Consider the following 19072-nt stretch of genomic DNA (forward strand, 5'->3'; position numbering starts at 1 on the left):
CGACTGTAATTCCTCTTTCCAATGTATGAAATTTAATACATGCTGCAGATTTCTGCCCAATCTATTCTGTTATTACATTTAGAAGCTTCTGTTATGACTAAATGATTAGTTCTACCTTCTTCCTTGTCCACTCATACGGGTAGCAGAGTGAAATCTGAAAGGATTTATTATCTTATCTATTGATAACAACAGTCTAAGAGTCCCAGGTATGATCTTTGCATTTACAAGAAACTCGTGGATAGGGGCTGAGGGAATTAGATAAATTTGTAAAAGATATTCTGTTAATGGCTCTGTGGTTTGTCTGCTAAATAGATTTTTATATTTATCCCAAATGCCTGGAAATATAGAGATGATGGCCATCATTATACAATATGGGAAATCTGTCACCCTCCAGTTGTTGGTGAATTACAACTCCCAGCAGTTGTAGCTAACATTGTTGGCGAAAATGCTAGGAGTTATATGGATATATGGAGGATCATAGCTTTGCCAGATCCATTATGCTTACAATCTCTCAGAAGCAACTAGTTGTCTGCTGTCTGGCTGGAAGGGGTGTGTGTTGGCAACAAAGTATTAGTTCTCTTATCTAATTGATGGGCTTTGTCTCTGATCTAGCAAAGTAATTACTAGATTTGGGTGAAAAGAGAAGGAATGTTTATCTTGCGCAAAGCTTGAGAAACAGTGCAAGGTGAATGTTGAGGCCATAATAAAGATTCATCTATATTTTCAGCCTCCAGCTTTTTTATCAGAATGTGAAGAAAGCAGGAACCAAAAATCCAATAACACATTGCAAGCAATGTTCTGGGATGATGATTGAAAACAATCTTATTTAACATCCAAGAAAAGTAAAAATCAATTGTATTCTACCCAAATTCTATGAAACTCTGAAATTGAGTCATCAACATCCAGTCCAATCTGAATAATTAAATAGGAGTGAGGCCAAACTATACGTAATTTTGTTCCATATACTATTTAATTTAATATCGATTTTGTATAATGTCTTTTTTAAAAAAAACATTCAAGTGCTTTATAACATTTACTGAGGATATTATCATTTTAATTATTACTTTCTGGTTTCAGGCTAGTGATTGAACTCCACAATGGGACCAGCAGAATAGAAGTGAAATATACTAACCAACTTGCAGAGAGTTCTGATTAATTTAATAAGCATAATCCATTCATTAGGTGACTGGGCCTATACGAGAGGAGTGGAACAAAACAGTAACCATGTTAAAGCTATGCTAAATCTTTAGTCTACTCAGCTAAAGGAAAAAGAAAATACAATTACTGGTAGTTAAATAAAGATGTGTTGATGACTGGAAGCATCTTAATAAGAAATGTACAGACATTTTTTGTTTAATTTGTTAAGCAGGATGAACAAGTAGTATGTTTTTATCTTTATATGGCTGAGAAGGGGGGTAAAGTGGACAATTATGTGTTCAAAACAGATTGGTGGAAAGTTACATAATCTTAATCTCATTCTGGATCTCCCTTCTGTGGAAAGGACATCATTTTCATACACTAAGAAATTAAAGCCTGCTGTACCCTGCTTGACCTGGTTCATTGGCTCTCCATGTCAGCTGGACTCAGTGGTGGGTTTCAAAAATTGTTCGAACCTACTCTGTGGGTGTGGCCTCCTTTGTGGGAGTGGCTTGCTGCCCATGTGACCGGATGGGAGTGGCTTGCCACCCATATGAAGATGCCGACGACACTTGTCAGAACCACCTTAAATTACCTCACACACAGCACTGGCATGCAGCAACGTTTTTTTAAAAAGGCATCTTTGGTTTGCATTAAAACAACTTCAACACACGCAATGTTCTGATTGCACCACAAATGCAGTAGTCATTACCTTACCTTTCACAGAGGCACTGAGTTTTATAAATATGAGCATGATAGTGTAGAATAATCATATCCAAGAACCAGTGGTGGGTTTCAAAATTTTTTGGAACCTCTTCTGTAGGTGTGGCCTGCTTTCCGGGTCCACTGGTGGAACCTCTTCTAACCGGTTTGGTAGATTTGACGAACCGGTTCTACCGAATAGGTGCGAACTGGTAGGAACCCACCTCTGGCTGGACTTAATGAAAGGTCTGGGCTGTCCGGGTTCAGAAAAGCAAGAGTCCTGGACATCTGGTCAGTCCAGATTTGTCCTTAAGAAGCCCATGATTAATACTGAAGCCAAGGTATAACCATTTCAAGTCCTTGACACCCAACAAACACAAGGTGAATTTTTCATAGTTCACTCAATGAACTCTTGCCAGAACTCCCACCAGATTTGTAGAAGAGAAGACTAAGACAATTAAGACCTTATACAAGCCTTATACGCTTTTTGCACATTGCGCAATTTTTAATTTTTAAATTTAAAATTTTTTTATTTTAAATTGGTATGTTGAGTGTATGAGATTGCATGTGATTGAGTGAAAGCACCCACTTTTATTATCCTATATTGTTGTATTTGTGTGTTTTTAATTATTACGTGGGGACTGTCTGAGTGAACGAATGAGTGTGTCTGATTCGGAGGGCCTGACCGGGAATGCGGGAGCTATAGGTGTGGTTGGGGGAACCACGGACACGGGAGTGGGTCGGAGCATTACGGTCATAACGGGGAGGGGCAGATATGGCGGGGACTTTAGGGCTGGCCATTACCGGGGAAGGAGGGTTCGCTATGTTACAGCGATCCCTCCTTCCGGCCCTATGGGTCCCACTCCGAGGCCAGATGGCGCGAGTAGTCAGGACCCTGGTCTCCGGCTGTTGTCGCTAAATGCCAGGTCTGTTGTTCACAAGGCTCCCCTCGTCCGGGACTTAATTTTAGACGAGGGGGCAGACCTGGCATGTATTACTGAAACCTGGCTGGGCCCGGAGGGAGGAGTCCCCCTCGTAGAGATGTGCCCAGAAGGATTTCAGGTGCTTCATCAGCCGAGAGCTCAGGGAAGGGGTGGGGGTGTGGCTATTGTTATTCGGGAGTCTTTGGTTCCTCGTAGGATCCCTGCTCCGGAGCTTGTCGGGTGTGAGTGCCTGCTGGTGAAGCTGGACCTCAAGGGTCAAGTGGGTCTGCTGCTAACGTACCTGCCTCCCAACAGCGTTGCAGCAGCCCTCCCCTCGCTCCTCGAGTTGGTAGCCGAGCTGGCAGTTGAGTTCCCCAGGCTTATGGTCCTGGGGGATTTCAATTTGCCTACGCTCGGTGAACACTCGGATGGGGCGCAGGAGTTCATGGCTTCCATGACAGCCATGGGCTTGACCCAGATAATTCGGGGCCCAACTCACTCTGCGGGTCACACGCTCGACCTCGTATTCCTCTCGGAGCAGTGGACTTGTGATCTTGGTCTGAGGGGTAATGAGATCATACCCCTGTCGTGGTCAGACCACTGCCTACTGAGGCTTGACTTCCGAAGACCAAACCCCCACTGTAGGGAGGAGGAACCGACCAAGTGGTTCCGCCCCAGGCGACTTATGGACCCTTTGAGGTTCCAGATGGAGCTTGGGGTTATTCCTGATACTCTCGCCCACAGTCCGGTAGAGACTCTGGCTGCCGCCTGGCATTCGGCAGCATCGGAGACCCTCGACCGGATTGCGCCACTACGGCCCCTCCGAGGCGGCGGATCCCGGAGGCCTCCTTGGTTCACCGAGGAGCTCCGGGAGAGGAAGCGCCGGAGGAGACGCCTAGAGCACTTGTGGAGGTCCGATAAATCCGAACCGAACCGAGCACTCTTAACAACCTGCACCAAGGATTACATCAGGGCACTTAGGGCAGCAAAGAGATCTTATATTGCCACCTTGGTTGCGTCCGCCGAGTCTCGTCCAGCCGCCCTGTTTAGGATAACCCGCTCCCTCTTAAATAAGAGGGATACGGGGGACCCCTTGCAGGGTAGGGCTGAGGATTATGCCCAGTTCTTGGCGGACAAAGTTGCTCGGTTTCGGTCGGATTTGGACTCCACCTTTGCAGAGCCAGCCGAGGCACGAGAGGATGATCTGGTTGACCATCGCTGGGTTGAGTTTCAGGATGTTACTTCCAGGGACGTGGACAAGGCCATGAGGGCTGTGAGTGCCTCCACCTGTGTACTGGACCCGTGTCCCTCCTGGCTGGTTGCTAACAGCAGGGAGGTGACACGGGGCTGGATCCAAGCGGTTATTACCGCCTCGCTTCGGGAGGGGCACTTCCCCGCCGCACTTAAAACGGCGGTGGTGAGACCCCTCCTGAAGAAACCATCTTTGGATCCAGCCGTACTTAACAACTATCGTCCAGTCTCCAACCTCCCCTTTATTGGGAAGGTTGTTGAGAAGGTGGTGGCCTACCAGCTCCAGCGGTCCTTGGAGGAAGCCGATTACCTGGACCCCTTCCAGTCCGGCTTCAGACCTGGTTACAGCACAGAAACCGCTTTGGTCGCATTGACCGATGATCTCTGGAGAGCCAGGGATGGAGGCTATGCCTCCATCTTGGTTCTCCTCGACCTCTCGGCGGCTTTCGATACCATCGACCATGGTATCCTTCTGCGACGACTGCGGGAGGTGGGGGTGGGAGGCACTGTTTTACAGTGGTTCTCCTCCTACCTCTCGGACAGGTCGCAGTCGGTGTTGGTCGGGGGTCAGAGATCGACCACGAGGCCCCTATCATATGGGGTGCCGCAGGGGTCGGTCCTGTCCCCCGTACTATTTAACATCTACATGAAACCGCTGGGCGAGATCATTCGGAGGCACGGGATAAGATACCACCAATATGCGGACGATACGCAGCTGTATCTGTCCGCCCCGTGCCAACTCAATGAAGCGGTGGACGTGATGAACCGGGGCCTTGAAGCCGTTAGGGACTGGATGCGGGTTAACAAGCTTGTACTCAACCCAGAAAAGACCGAGTGGCTGTTGTGTTTCCCTCCCAAAAATTTGGCTAGTGTTCCAACGATCAGGCTGGGGGGTCAAAATTTACACCCCTCAGACAGGGTTCGCAACTTGGGAGTCCTCCTGGATCCACAGCTGACTTTTGATCACCACCTGTCGGCTGTGACCAGGGGGGCATTTGCCCAGGTTCGCCTGGTGCGCCAGTTGCGACCCTACCTGAATCGGGAGGCTCTCACAACAGTCACTCGCGCCCTCGTGACCTCTAGGCTGGAATACTGCAACGTGCTCTACATGGGGCTGCCCTTGAAGAGCATTCGGCGGCTTCAGCTAGTCCAGAATGCGGCCGCGCGAGTGATCGTGGGTGCACCTCGGTTCGCCCACATAACACCTATCCTCCGCGAGCTGCACTGGCTACCTGTTGGCCTCCGTGTGCACTTCAAGGTGCTTCTTACTACCTATAAAGCCCTTCATGGTAGTGGATCTGCGTACTTGGGAGACCGCCTTCTGCCAATTACCTCCTCCCGACCCATAAGATCCCACAGATTAGGCCTCCTCCGAGTGCCATCTGCCAGCCAGTGTCGGCTGGCAACTACGCGGAGGAGAGCCTTTTCTGTAGCAGCTCCGACCCTCTGGAACGATCTCCCCGTGGAGATTCGTACCCTCACCACCCTTCAGACCTTCCGCACAGCCCTCAAGATCTGGCTATCCCGCCAGGCCTGGGGGTAAAGATCATAGTTTGCCCCCGCCCGAATGTTGAATGAATGTTGTTTGATCTTAACTACATATTGTATTTTTATGTTATTGTATGTCTTCCCCTCCCATAAGTTGTTAGCCGCCCTGAGTCCCCCCAGGGAAAAGGGCGGCCTATAAATAAATGCAACTACTACTACACTAAAAAAAAGTTATTTGCATGTTACCAACTCCTGATTTGGAATCTTAGAGATGTTGTCTAAGAAAACAACGATAATTTGTATATTACAAATTAGCTTTTGATCAGTGCCAAATAACAGTCTTGAATCTGACTTATTCTTGCACTCAGTTCAAAATGACCTAAAATATAGTAATACCATATTGTATCCAGAAGCAAATTTAATTAAGCTCCATGAATTTTACCCTGAGAGGATTGAGATTGCTAACTAACTATATTAAATTCTGTCTATTAAAACTGGGTTTCTTCCTTTTAATACCTCCTATGCTCAGAATTACATATGTACAAACCTTCATAATAGCCATCAGGAACGTATCAAAAGAATAATATAAATGGCTATCTATCTCTGGATGCAAACTGGTTCATTTCCCATGCACTCCATTGTTTATACCCAGAAGAATGGATTACAATGATGAATTGTCCCCTAATTACTATGGATGAATGATTTTTAAAAAAATACACTTGGAGTAACACGTCAAGGTGGAGGTCAGGTGAGCAAGGTTTTCAAACAATCTCAATACAGTTAATGAAATGACACTTTTTTTTGCTTCTGAACTTTTAAAATCTTGGTTTGGATAATTTAATTCTCTTCTTTACAGCCCTTGGTTTTTGTGAATTTCTTTTCAATCAGCCGCTCCACTGCCTTACTCTCTCTTACATACACAAAACGGAAGCTGAGCTATTCTGGGGTAACCCCATTAACCTCACTAGTATCTGTGCTCATGAGCAGATAATGCATACAGATATTTTATGCATAACAGACTGAATAGTTGTCTGATGAGGTGAATTTAGGAGCCTTGCTCCTGCTGAATAACATTTTTCAAAAGTGCAGGGACGCAATTTTGCTTCGAGAATGCCAATTGTCTTATCAAGTCAAAGAGGCTTTCCTGTTTAAGGAAGTTGTGTGATTAGTTTCCCATTCACCCCCTCTCCTCCTATTTTTGCCTTTCAGCCTAAGGTATAACTGCTGACATAAGGATAGAATGCAGAGGTTTTTTAAAAAAAAAACAGTAGTGAAAGCTTCATGGTATGTGACCCTTTTGTTTGTTCTGGGTGTATCACAGTATCAGGTATTGTGATGTTACTGATAAAATCAGCATTTGTCACTGAGCACATAACATTCCAGTGAGTTTTCCTGCCTTTGTAATAGGTCAGTTTGCATCTGCACAAATGGCTGTGAGTAGGATAAAATAAACTTAGGTTGTTCCTTGGATTGAGTTTATGGGATGTTTTTTAGCTTACAGAAATTATATACTTCGTACAATGTGACAAGGATTCAGACTGAAAGACAGGAAACAGTCATGCCAAAGTATACAACACACCTGAGAGGTAGTCTTAAAATCAAACTTAAATACAGGTACTGTAAATACAGGTACTGTAAGTTACACACGGAAACTTTGAACCTGTTATGTTTTGACTGATCCCTTCTTGTTGCTAGCTTTGTTATTAATGTCTCATTTTTGCAGATACCTCTTCAAATGCATATTGTTTCTATTACTGAAGAGAATCAAGCAAATTAACCTCCTGGGGCCTGCGAACAAAGCAAGACAGATGTTATTTCTTCTAACAAGATTATGTATTTAATTCAGACTAGAGTTTGTTTTTATCATGTAATTGCTGAAGCAACCTGCAAAAGACTGAGCTTACATTGGGGGTGGCTTGTTACACAGAGCCTTGTTATCTCTTCAACTTTGGCAGTTTTGCAACAGACATGTGCATCATAATTGAATCCCCCATCACAGGTGGCTTTTTATGCAAACTTTGTGATTTATTTTTCTGGCTGAAACTGAACCAGCTGCTATTTTGGGATTCTGAAAAACAGGACTTGTAACCTATGAAGAATAAATCCTAATTCTGTAAAGACAAAATGGCAGCCAATTTGAGGGGAAAAACCAGACAATGTGATTAAAGAACTATGTGCAATGGGAGATGAGGCCAGTGCAGGACAAGAGAGGATAAGGAAAATGACAATAAATCTGCATGTGCCAGCATGTTTTTAGTCTCACTTTTCCTACACTTTCAGAAAACTCTTTCCACGTGGACAAGGATGGGTTGTTGCCTAAAGCTCATTTACATTATTAGAGTCATTAGAGCAGATTCCTTTCATTACCAGAAAATAAGAATTATCTTTATAAGGAAATTTAGGATTTAGAAGGGCATTTCTGTTACTTCCCAGTAACAGGGGAAGCAAGTGATGTCAGGCCTGTCATGATGTTATTGCTTAAATGGTTTAATGTCTATAATCTGTGTCAATGAAATGACATAATTTGCATCATTTATGTCAGGATGCTTGTGGCGTCCTTCTCTTTAAAGATCCAAAGGATTGGGAAGTATTTGCATTACCATTCATAGCAATTCTATGCAACAGCATCACACGCCAGAGAGAATCTGCATCATCATTGCTGGGGGAAGCAATCATGCATTACGCTGATCCTTCCCTGGGGTTTTTAATATTTGATTCTGCTACCTTGCCTTGCTCAGGTCTCATGCTGTCTATCCATGAGAACTGCTCAAGCCTTCTCATAAGACACCTGGGGAGATAATGCAGGAAATGAAAGCCTCGGAGAGAAGGGATATAATGACAATGGGCTTCAGCTGAAGAGAGCAGGAAGCTTTTTGATTAGGATCAGCTGGCATCACACTGATGTGTTGTACTTTCAAGCAGACAGAAGGCAAGGGAATGAGTTACTGATTAGGTGTTATTTTGATTGGGAAGGCAGAGCACACAGTCATTTGGAGCAGAAGTGGAGGAAGAGGCAGTGGAGGGGGAGGTAATGAAAAATAAATCAAAATCAAGAGGGAGAAAGCTTAAGGGGGGAGACTCAGAATATCATTTTACCCAGCTCCACCTTTGTGTTGCCAAAATTAATGTCTGTTTATTATTTACAACCAGAGGCTAAAAATGGTTGACTTATGCTGACTTGCTGAATTGTTCTCAAGGAGAGTTTAACTTAAAAATGAGAAAAATTGGAGTTGGAAGATTTTACATAGCATGGCTTTCCTTATTGTTCAGCTAATGAAAAGATTCAAGTTGGATAAGAAGAATTACGAATTTGAAAAGGATAAAACTTAATTTGATTAGAGGTCTACAAATGTTGATCATATTCTTGCTAAGATGTATACATTTTTTAAACTGAAAATGGAAATGAAAGGTGAACAAGTTCATTTTATTTATATTTTCTATTTCTGAAGCACCCATATCCCTCAGGAGCTCTAGCTGGTGGTGTACAGTATAATGAGTACGTAAAGAGCATAAAATTAAAATATTACAATTAATTTAATATTATTTTTAATTATAAAATTATGACATAAAATTTCAAAAACATAAAAAATCAAGATGGGCATTTAGCACTAGTTAATGTAAATGTGGGAGGGGGAAGTACTCATGGGGCCGTCCTCACAATTATGGGGTCCTCTTTGCCCTTCCCACAAGGCTGCAGAGCCAAGTTTTGACCCCTTTGTGGAAGGCCAGGAAGGACCATTTCAAATCTGGGACCAAGATGTTCCATAATACGTGGGGGCAGAGGAGGCTCCCTTCCCAGGGCCCCCATCCCCACTTGAAATTATTTGACAGAGTATGCAGCATACCTTCCCTGCCTCAAGTGGGATGGGCTGATGTGATGGGGCAAAGACAGGTAGCATAGCCCTTTAAAGCTTATATGATAAAATGAACAACAAAACAAGATATTTATTTATTTGTATTTCATCTTTATTTTTACAAATAACTTACGGTGGCAGACGTATCCATCTTGCTCCTCCTATTTTCCCCACAACAACTATCCTATGAGGTGAGTTCTACTGAGAGAGAGTGATTGACCCAAAGTCACCCAGCTGACTTTCATGACTAAGGCAGACCTACAACTCATGGTCTTCTGCTTTTTAGCCTAGTACCTTCACCACTAGACCAAACTTGCAATATACAATTTATATCAGATGAACCAATGGGAGATTATGTGGACGAAAGGATTGAAATTTGCATTATAATGAGATAACTTTTATAAACTGTTATAAGATTTTTTTTTCAAAACTTTTATTTTCTTTATTTTTTAGATAGAATAGATTAGATAGAATGCATTGGATGATATAATCTCAGTGCTGCCTAACTTGGCATTTGATCTTTTGATCACAGCTGAAAGATGCCAGAAAATACAAGTTAGATATAATAATTAGTATTGGCTCCAGCACCTGACTATTTCCACAATATATGATGTAACATACAATAGAGTTGGAATAGACCCTTTTAGGCTATGGAATCCAACTTACTCCACAGCAATGTGATTCAAATTAAAGTGTCCATGATGGATGGTCATCTTGTTTCTGCTTGAATACACCTAGCTGACCTCTTCTTGGACTAATTGGTTTCACTATAGAACAGCTGGTAAGATTGATTTTTTTAACATTCAACTGGGATATGCCTTCCAGGAACTTAAATTCATTCTCATGCATCCTGAACACTAAAGTGATAGAAGGCAATCCTTGATCTTCTGTGTGACATCTTTTCAATAATTTCTTCCTTTTTTCTGAATCTTTCATGAAGTGGGTGCCCAGAATGCAGACTTTGAGAACAGATCTAACCAATATAGAATGAAATAGAATCTATCATACATATGTCATTTGTGTTCTGTGCATATTTTATAATCTGAAAGGAATGTATTTCATTTGGCCTTTCAGAACCAGGTATCTTCAAATTGTGATGGCTAACTGGAGAATTATATGGTTTCAAATCACTTTGCTTCTTTCTATGAAATGAATTGCAATTCTGATTAAGCAGGGCTGTTATATCAAATGGCTTCTAGTAATAAAATCAACCATATTTTTCTCATGTAATGTCCTATGCCACTGAAAGTAAGCCAATATGAGCCATGGTGGCGCAGTGGTTAGAGTGCAGTACTACAGGCTACTTTTGCTGACTGCTGGCTGCCTGCAATTTGACAGTTCAAATCTCACCAGGCTAAGGTTGACTCAGCCTTCCATTCTTCTGAGGTGGGTAAAATGAGGACCCAAATTGTTGGGGGCAATATGCTGACTCTGTAAAACTGCTTAGAGAAGGCTATAAAGCACTGTAAAGTGGTATATAAGTCTAAGTGCTATTGCGATTGCAAATATGAATAAAGATGTAGACTTGCCACAGTATTTTTGCTAACTCCCTATGTTTTACACACTTCATACAGAAATGGAATGTATGCAGGAATGAACACATGTAATGTATAACTGGCTATAGATTTCCACAAAAGACAAACCTACCTTACTAGCAACTGACTCAGGCCTGTTGATGGCCAAATATGACATTGATGATGGCACTGTTTCACAGCTGTCTTCCTATTAGGCCTAGGATATAGTTTTGTGAGCTTTTAAGTAAGGATGATAGTTGCTTTACAATATTCAAATACATTTTGCCTGCACCTTAAAGCATCACATACCACCCACAGTGTAGGAGAGAAAGTGCATTGAAAATACTTTTCAAAGCAATCACTGCTAACTTTTCAAGAAAAAAATGGTGCCATCCAAAGAAAAAGACCATTTTGAAACAGCAGTGACAAATCTAATGTCTTCCACAGTTGCTGAACCACATTATTCACCACCAATAGTACTTGGTAATCTTTATTTATATACAGGTAAGAGTTTTCTTAGCATTTTTTTCTTGACACAGTGCTTTTGGAGATATATTTTTTGCTACAGGCTTTGACCTTGTATGTACTGTATGTGTGTAGTATAGTATACACACACACACACACACACACACACACACACACAATATGTACATAAATACTGAATGTAGTAAAGCCACACAGATAGGCTCCTTCATGGCCCATTTGATTATAGTATTCTCATGGTACATCGGCTATGAAGATCTCAGATCGGCATCTTGTTGTTGGAACCAGAGTACTATTTCTTCTATCCAGTAGCACCTGCAGCAAAAAAACAATGATGCCAAAATCATATTTACAATATAACTTTTAAGTGCAGCCAAAGAATGATAATATGGCAGCAGAGAAGATTTTGGAGGATTTTGATGCTTTTAGTTATATTTTCAATACTGTAGTCAACTTTCTTCACCTAGCTTCCCATCAAAGCAACCTTTCAGGGTTTTATTATGCAAACCACCACACAAATGCACCTAAATATGTATACTGAAAAACTTGGATGAATACTAGCAATTTATTATAACTCCTTTCTGACTGGTGGTAGGAGGAGATTTTATTACTTTATAGCTGGCAGTAACTCATGGGGCACGGAACTGATTGGATTACCCTCTTTGCACATTTGTATTAGTCAGCTAGAAGGAAAGAATGTGACAATTGCTTGCTTTATATATATATTTTAAAAAACTATTCTCTAAATTTCAAAGCTGTAAAAAATGAAGATGGTTGCAGGTTTCAAACTTTTTTGTGAGGGATTTGGAGAATGGAAATGCCAGTGATGTAGAAATGTCCTGAGTTCAAATGTTACTAGCATTAACTAGTTCTGGAAACTTATGTTATTTCTTTAGTGAAATTCTACAAACCTACATATAGCCCTGTTCGATATGCACAGTGTAAGGGAACTACATGGCACAAGGTGCAACTCAACTGTGGAAAGTCACCCCTCCTAGAAGAATGAAATATTTTGAGATATATTTAAAAATTCGAATAATTTGAAGAGACACTTGTTCGGCAAGCTGAGGCCAAGAGGCTGTCCTGGAACCAGTGAAATCTGGGGGCTAGGCAGGGGACAAAATGTATCTGCTCTCCGTGTGGAAGGGATTGACACTCCCGAATTGGACTTTTTAGCCACACAAGATGCTGCATTAGGACCTCTTTCCAGAGCACGATACCATAGTCTTTTGTGACTGAAGGATGCCAACAATTTTTTTTAAAGGCAGAATAAAAGAGAAATGAAAATCTTAAGGGAGATAGAAACTCAGCCCCAGTTTCCTGCCTCCAGCAGAGACTATTTGGTGCCCATTAAGAAGGACTGGGCCAGTCTATCTACAAGACAAAAGATCTTCAGTTCCAGGGTGATGGGATTAAGATAGGACTCTAGGACATAATAGGATTATCTATCAGCACATGGCCCAATCACCTGGGGACATTGCATACCCTCCAGGCTTCAACCAAACTTGATTCAGACAAACATGACCCCACATGGGCCCATGGGAGTCAGACTACAGCCAATAGAATACATTTCTTGCACAGGAACAGGTAGCTCAAGGGCAAGGCCAAGTGAAGGGTAAATAACCCTCATTCTCAACTCCATGTGTACAGCTGCTCAGGACCTCAAACCCATGTGGTCCTGTGCATCAATAAACCATCTTTCCAATGAGCCTCCATGTTGCCAGTGTCTTTTTCCCCGCTTGAAACTGAACCAGATGGATATTTCTTTCAACACAACCAATATTCAAAGGAATGGTAATGCCAAAGAAATACAATTATTTCTTACTATGTATTGTTCATACATATTTTACATCACTTCCCATAAGTGATATAGCACAGTATACAAATAATAAATAATAACATAATAAATCTTCCCATAATAAAGTAGAATATAATCCATATGTGAAACACTACTAAAAGACATTGCAACTTAAAAATATGTGACCAGTCATTTCAGTCCTTCCTTCTCCTTTTGAGAAATAAATGGCTCTCACAAGAGATAAACCATTTTTTTAAAAAAATCTCAAAGTATGTGATATTTGAAGTTTGAATTACAAAATGCATGCTGTGCTCTTGGCAGACCACAAAATAATACTGGCCTCCTATAATTAGCAATTACAGGAGAGAGAGAGACAGCTTTCATGTTATGAAGCAGCTCCCAAGAAATTAATAAAAAAAAGTAAATCTTGATCCCAGTTTGATATTACACTGCCTGCTTGGCACAGAAATAGAAAAATGAGGGACTGAGGCTTCTAAATCAGACAAAAGAAATTAAATACTCCAGTTAAATGTTAGGCTAGAAAACCAGAATCCTGAAGCAAAACACCCCCTTTCTTTGTCCCTGGACCTTCCTTGGCCTCTGGGGGAAATCCAGCAATTTACCTCAGTTGTTATTAAAATGGCACTCCTTAGTTCAGGTACAGTTTCCTCTTTTTCTCTGTCCCTGGAGTTCTGCTTTTGTCTTCAAAGAACTCAAGTGTCTTAAATCTGAAAGTTGGAAGAATCTGCCTTTTGCGTATGTGATAGAGCATTTCTCCTTCTGAATATTGATTGAAACTCAGATGCTGTTTGGAATTTAGACTGGCAGAGGCTGCAATACAGGCTAACTATTCCTAACAAATACTTTAACAAAACTAAATACTTTACTATAACTAAAACAATCAGTCCCAAGTTAGCTCATCAAATGCAGGTTTTATGTCCTTATATCATACTTTTTGAGACATTCAAGATATCTCGTTATTTTTAATATGAGTTTCAAGTTAACATTTTTGTTAAGTTATAAAGTATTATAAAATGCAAAAAATAAAAGTAAATAAAACAACAGTGAGGGGGGAGGGGGAAAGGGGAAAGAAAAGTGAGGAAAGATAGGGAAAAGAAAAGAAAAAGAAGCATTGACTTCTGACTCTCTGTTGCAATAGAATAAGGCATTAGCATCAAATCACAGCTTTTTGCTTTCCCATAATAATATGAACAAATCATTTCTATAAAGAAAATGAAAATAATATCTTTGACCATGTGCCAATCTTTGTTTCTCCAATTAGTGAACTCAATAGCCTTCCTACCTTCTTAGAAGTAGGAAGGAAGGTAAGAAACAAAAGCTTACCTTGAACAAGTACTAGAATATTTAAAAATTAAGAAATACAGTAGATGCATATTCATGTTATTCTTTAGATAAGTTAAAAAGCAGTTAATTATAATCTATGTTGTGAAATATATATTAAATTCATCAAGTTGGCTAAACCACTCTAATATGATCTCAAAATGTATCTTAAGAAATGAAAATACATGGAGGAAGGTGAAGAAACCTTTTCAATCTCAGAACTGTAAAAGCTATTGAAGAAATGTATTATTTAAACTTGCGCTAAAAATATTTAGCTGAATTTCTTTTAGCTGATTTTTCTATGCACTTGGAGAACTATAGTATATACTATGAATAGGAAATAGAACAGTACAGTGCCATCCAGCCTCAACAGCTTTTTAAAATAAGCATCTTTTAGACAAGGCAGAGAGAGATGAAAGCATATGAATATAATTTGTCAAGTGAATGATTGTGCTCAAAGTTCTTTGAAAATTAAAGGTGCTGCTGCAGTGGGGCAAGTCAGAAGTTAAAGTAGGGCTATCAGATCTGGCCCAAAAAATTATGGATGATCACTGGATGGAAGCAAAGATTTAGACCTTTCTGTGTTACTTTTCTGCCATCTGATGGTTTTCTGGAGTTTTGCAGCTCAAATATAGTAGCTCAAATATCCCTCCAAGACTGTCAGGTAGAATTTGAGTATAAAAATCTGCATTCTATACATATATTTTAACAGTAGTAGCACATGAAATGAAACAGCAATTTAATGAAAAATCATCACTTCTGGGGTTGTCCTTCCACTAATGAATGGTGTATATTTGCAATTCTGTTGGGGTTTATGAAGTCTTAAATCACATTACTAATGAAGATGCATTTGGAAATTGAAAGGGTAGGGTTCAACAATCTTGGTTCTGCTTCCTTATTCAACTAATTTTGTTACCAAAGTGATAAGATAAGAGCCAATGAAGGTCTGTATACTAACTCAACCAATCAGTATTATTAATATCCTAGCTGGTGGCAGCATCTGGCTGAATCAGAGCTCAAAATCTGATATCTCTAGTTAATAGGTGGGGAGGGTGCACATCTGGATCTATCTTTGACACTAGAGACACAAGTGATTTCTGTGATGCTGAATGCCAACTATGCCCCTTGGTCAATTATAGCCTTTGCAACAATAATCCATGCCACAATAAACATCTTATTTCACTTACTACAAAATTCTGTGGCAAAGGCACTGACTAGAAATGTTATACTATTTTTCTTTTGATATTCACTGGCTCTCTTTTTATCTCTGGTGTCAAGTCAAGATTTTAACTGGTAAGTCCTTCATGGCCTGGGACCATATTATCTGAAATAATGTTTCTTCCTGTATCTTCCTAGCCATACTTCCATAATATCTTTGGTGTTGTTTATGTCCAGGAATTCTCTAGCAATTTTGGACTTGGCTTGGTCTCAGATGGTCACAATTTCCCAGTTGAAATGATGGTTAAATCTGTCATATTTTAACTGGGAAATTGTGGCCATCCTAGAGCAAATTGGAGATTCTGATTGTGATTTTGGCATCTCATTTTGTAGAATTTTCCATGCTTCATGGAATTTTTCTTTTTTGGATTTAAAGTCACCGAAGATCTGACCTACCATCAATTGTATGATCATAAGACAAATCACCACAACTGATGATTAAAAATGAATTGTCTTAGATGAGCCAAGAAAGTTAGGAAATGCTGGTGAGAGGCTCTGCTCCTACAATTATAAATGGTTGTGGCAGGCAGTAATAGTACTAATACAGATGTTTGAAATGTCATAGAATCCTTAAAGATTTGGCATTTGGTTATACTAGCAACATTAAAAGCTTGGGATTTACAAATTTACAAGTTGATTTTCCTATATTACAAAATTCCTTTCTGCAGAAGCATTCGTAACCGGTTTTAAAAACAAAAACAAGAAAGACTATCAACAACTTATCCAGTGTGGGATACCAATAAAATATTAATGCAGTTTTCACTGCTTCCTTGGCTGATATCCAGGAAACTATTTGTTCTCCAGGCTAGCCAGAATACATTCAAAAAGTTTATTGATTTACCAAAGTGGCCACTTAATCAACTTTAATTTCTCAATTTATTCATTAGATTGTACACCAAACAGCTAAAACTCCAAAGGGACAATACACTCTTCTATTTTTGATGGAATTTGCTCAGATATCTTGTCTTTCTCTGTCCCAAAACATTACCTTAGCACTTAAAACAACAGCAGAAGAGGGGTTTGCCTTGTCTCTTTAGAGGCTTTTGAATCATTTTCAAGTAAGTCATATTCGCAGTTCCTGGGAAGTCTGCCATTTGGAGATCATGTGCCAACTGCAAAAAAAAAAGTTTAAAATGAACTAGCTGCTGGAAGCAAAGTTTTGAGTCTAAGAAACTAACTGTCCCTTGAGAAACTTTGTGAAAATATGCCATGGATGTCAGACAATATCAAAAGCAATCAAAAGGAGGCATTGTAGATGCTGGAACAGCAAAGGCACATCTGGGAATTTCCCAGGAAAGATTGCTATGGCTGTCTGCCCAATGGCTCATCAGCCGCAGTCACAACTGATGAATGTTCTATACATGGCCTTTATTGGAATGCTAATACGTACCACCAATGCTTTGCTGCCTGCCTGGACGGAGCTGCATGTGAGCAATGGCCCTTCAAAAAAAACCTCAAAGCTTGTCCTGGAATCTGTTTCAAGGACAGAGTGAGCAGCATTTGGCAAGTTTTATGGCCATATGTGAGCATACATACCATCTTTGCAGGACACATGCAAAGAATGAATTGCTCAGAGATTAGAAATGCAATCTGTGTAAATGGCTTGGTACCAACTAAGTCAAGAAATGCAAATTTTTATGACAGAAAAGATTTACATCAAAATGTACCTGTGTGGCAATTATTTTGGTACTAAGCAATTTTTGGTGGCTCTGGTTTTGCGGAATATGTTTGAGCCTTTTTGTTATAACAAGGGGAAATGTCATCAGAAATCACATACCTCTGGTATTAATTAATCTTTCAGGTTAATTATATGTTGTTATCAATTTTACTTTGCTTTTGCTAAATGGTATCATCTCCATTGCCAAGAATATCTTAAAACAGTTGAATAAGATGAATTTAGGACCAATTTATGGTACAATATACCAGCAGAAATAATTTGGGTTTCTTGATCTCTGCTGATAAACTATTAAATATATATATATTGGATATTATGTATATGTATATGTATATGTATATGTATATGTATATGTATATGTATATGTATATGTATATGTATACGTATACGTATACGTATACGTATACGTATACGTATACGTATACGTATACGTATACGTATACGTATACGTATACGTATACGTATATGATATATATGTGTATGTATATGTAGATGAATATGTATATGTAAATGTAAATGTAAATGTAATTCATTCAGGAAGTCCAGAACTGTGACAACAATTAACCCACTCAAAGATAAGACAGGTGTGCTCTTATTTCAAAATTAGAAGGCATTTTATTAGATGTTTCTGAGATTCCTCTATGCAATTATGCCTTTCAGAAATGTCCAGATTATGGAACTGGATTCTTAAGACAAAGTTGTTTTCTCAGAAGTTTCTTTTAACTCTCATATTTGAATCTTTCTGTTTTGACATTGCCCGAAGCAAAACAAAGGAACTTGGAAACAGGTAAGAACAGATCACAGAACAGATAATGAAGAGCTATTGTATAACAGTATCAGTGGATAATGTTTCAAATTATTCTGGTAAAAATATAGTTACAATTTGTGAAATTCTTATAGGTTTTTTAAAAAATATCCTGCCATTTCATTTTTCTAGATTTTGTTGTAAAGTATTTTCTATGATCTTCACATTGATGTGTTCCTTTACGTGGCTACAGGGGTCGGCTATTGGGGGTTCACACAGGTTCCGGTGATCCTCTAGCTAAGATTCTGCCCAGTTTGGCAAACCCCCAAATGCCACCCTGGCTGGCTTTACCCACCCCACCCTGCCCCTCCTAGGAGTCTCCATGCGGTCCATTTATCATGCAAGGTAAATGCAGGGCCTGCATGGAGGCTCAGGGAGGGGGAAAATGGGCCTACTGGAGGTTCCGGAAGACCAGAATTAGGCCTGTTTCCACCACCAAAACCACCACCATTCCCTGCCATGGTGCAGGAGGCCGACTAGGCCACACCCAACATGGTCGTGCCCTCCTGGAACTTTTGAAGCCCACCCCTGCATAGCTACAGTAGGTAGGTCTCTCTCTCTCTCTCTCTCTCTCTCTCTCTCTCTCTCTCTCTCTCTCTCTCTCTCTCTCTCTCTCTCTCTCTCTCTCTCTGTCTGTGTCTGTGTCTGTGTCTGTGTCTGTGTCTGTGTCTGTGTGTTGCTGGTTTGTTGATTTGGTTGAATTATGTTAGAATAAAGTATATGCTATTGCATCCTTCAGACTATTTCCCCTTTGCAGTTTGATTTTTTAAAAATGTATCTAATGTTATAGGCATAGAAATCCAATATTTCCCTTTCATCTTCTTCCAATAAGGTTTTCTTGCTTAAGATGGTCATTTTAGATATAAAATTGGAGGATTATTTT

The sequence above is a fragment of the Thamnophis sirtalis genome, unplaced genomic scaffold (assembly GCF_051295495.1).
Source record: "Thamnophis sirtalis isolate CommonGarterSnake01/CBP01778 unplaced genomic scaffold, rThaSir2_p1.2 scaffold_5, whole genome shotgun sequence".
In the NCBI taxonomy this organism is placed as follows: Eukaryota; Metazoa; Chordata; class Lepidosauria; order Squamata; family Natricidae; genus Thamnophis; species Thamnophis sirtalis.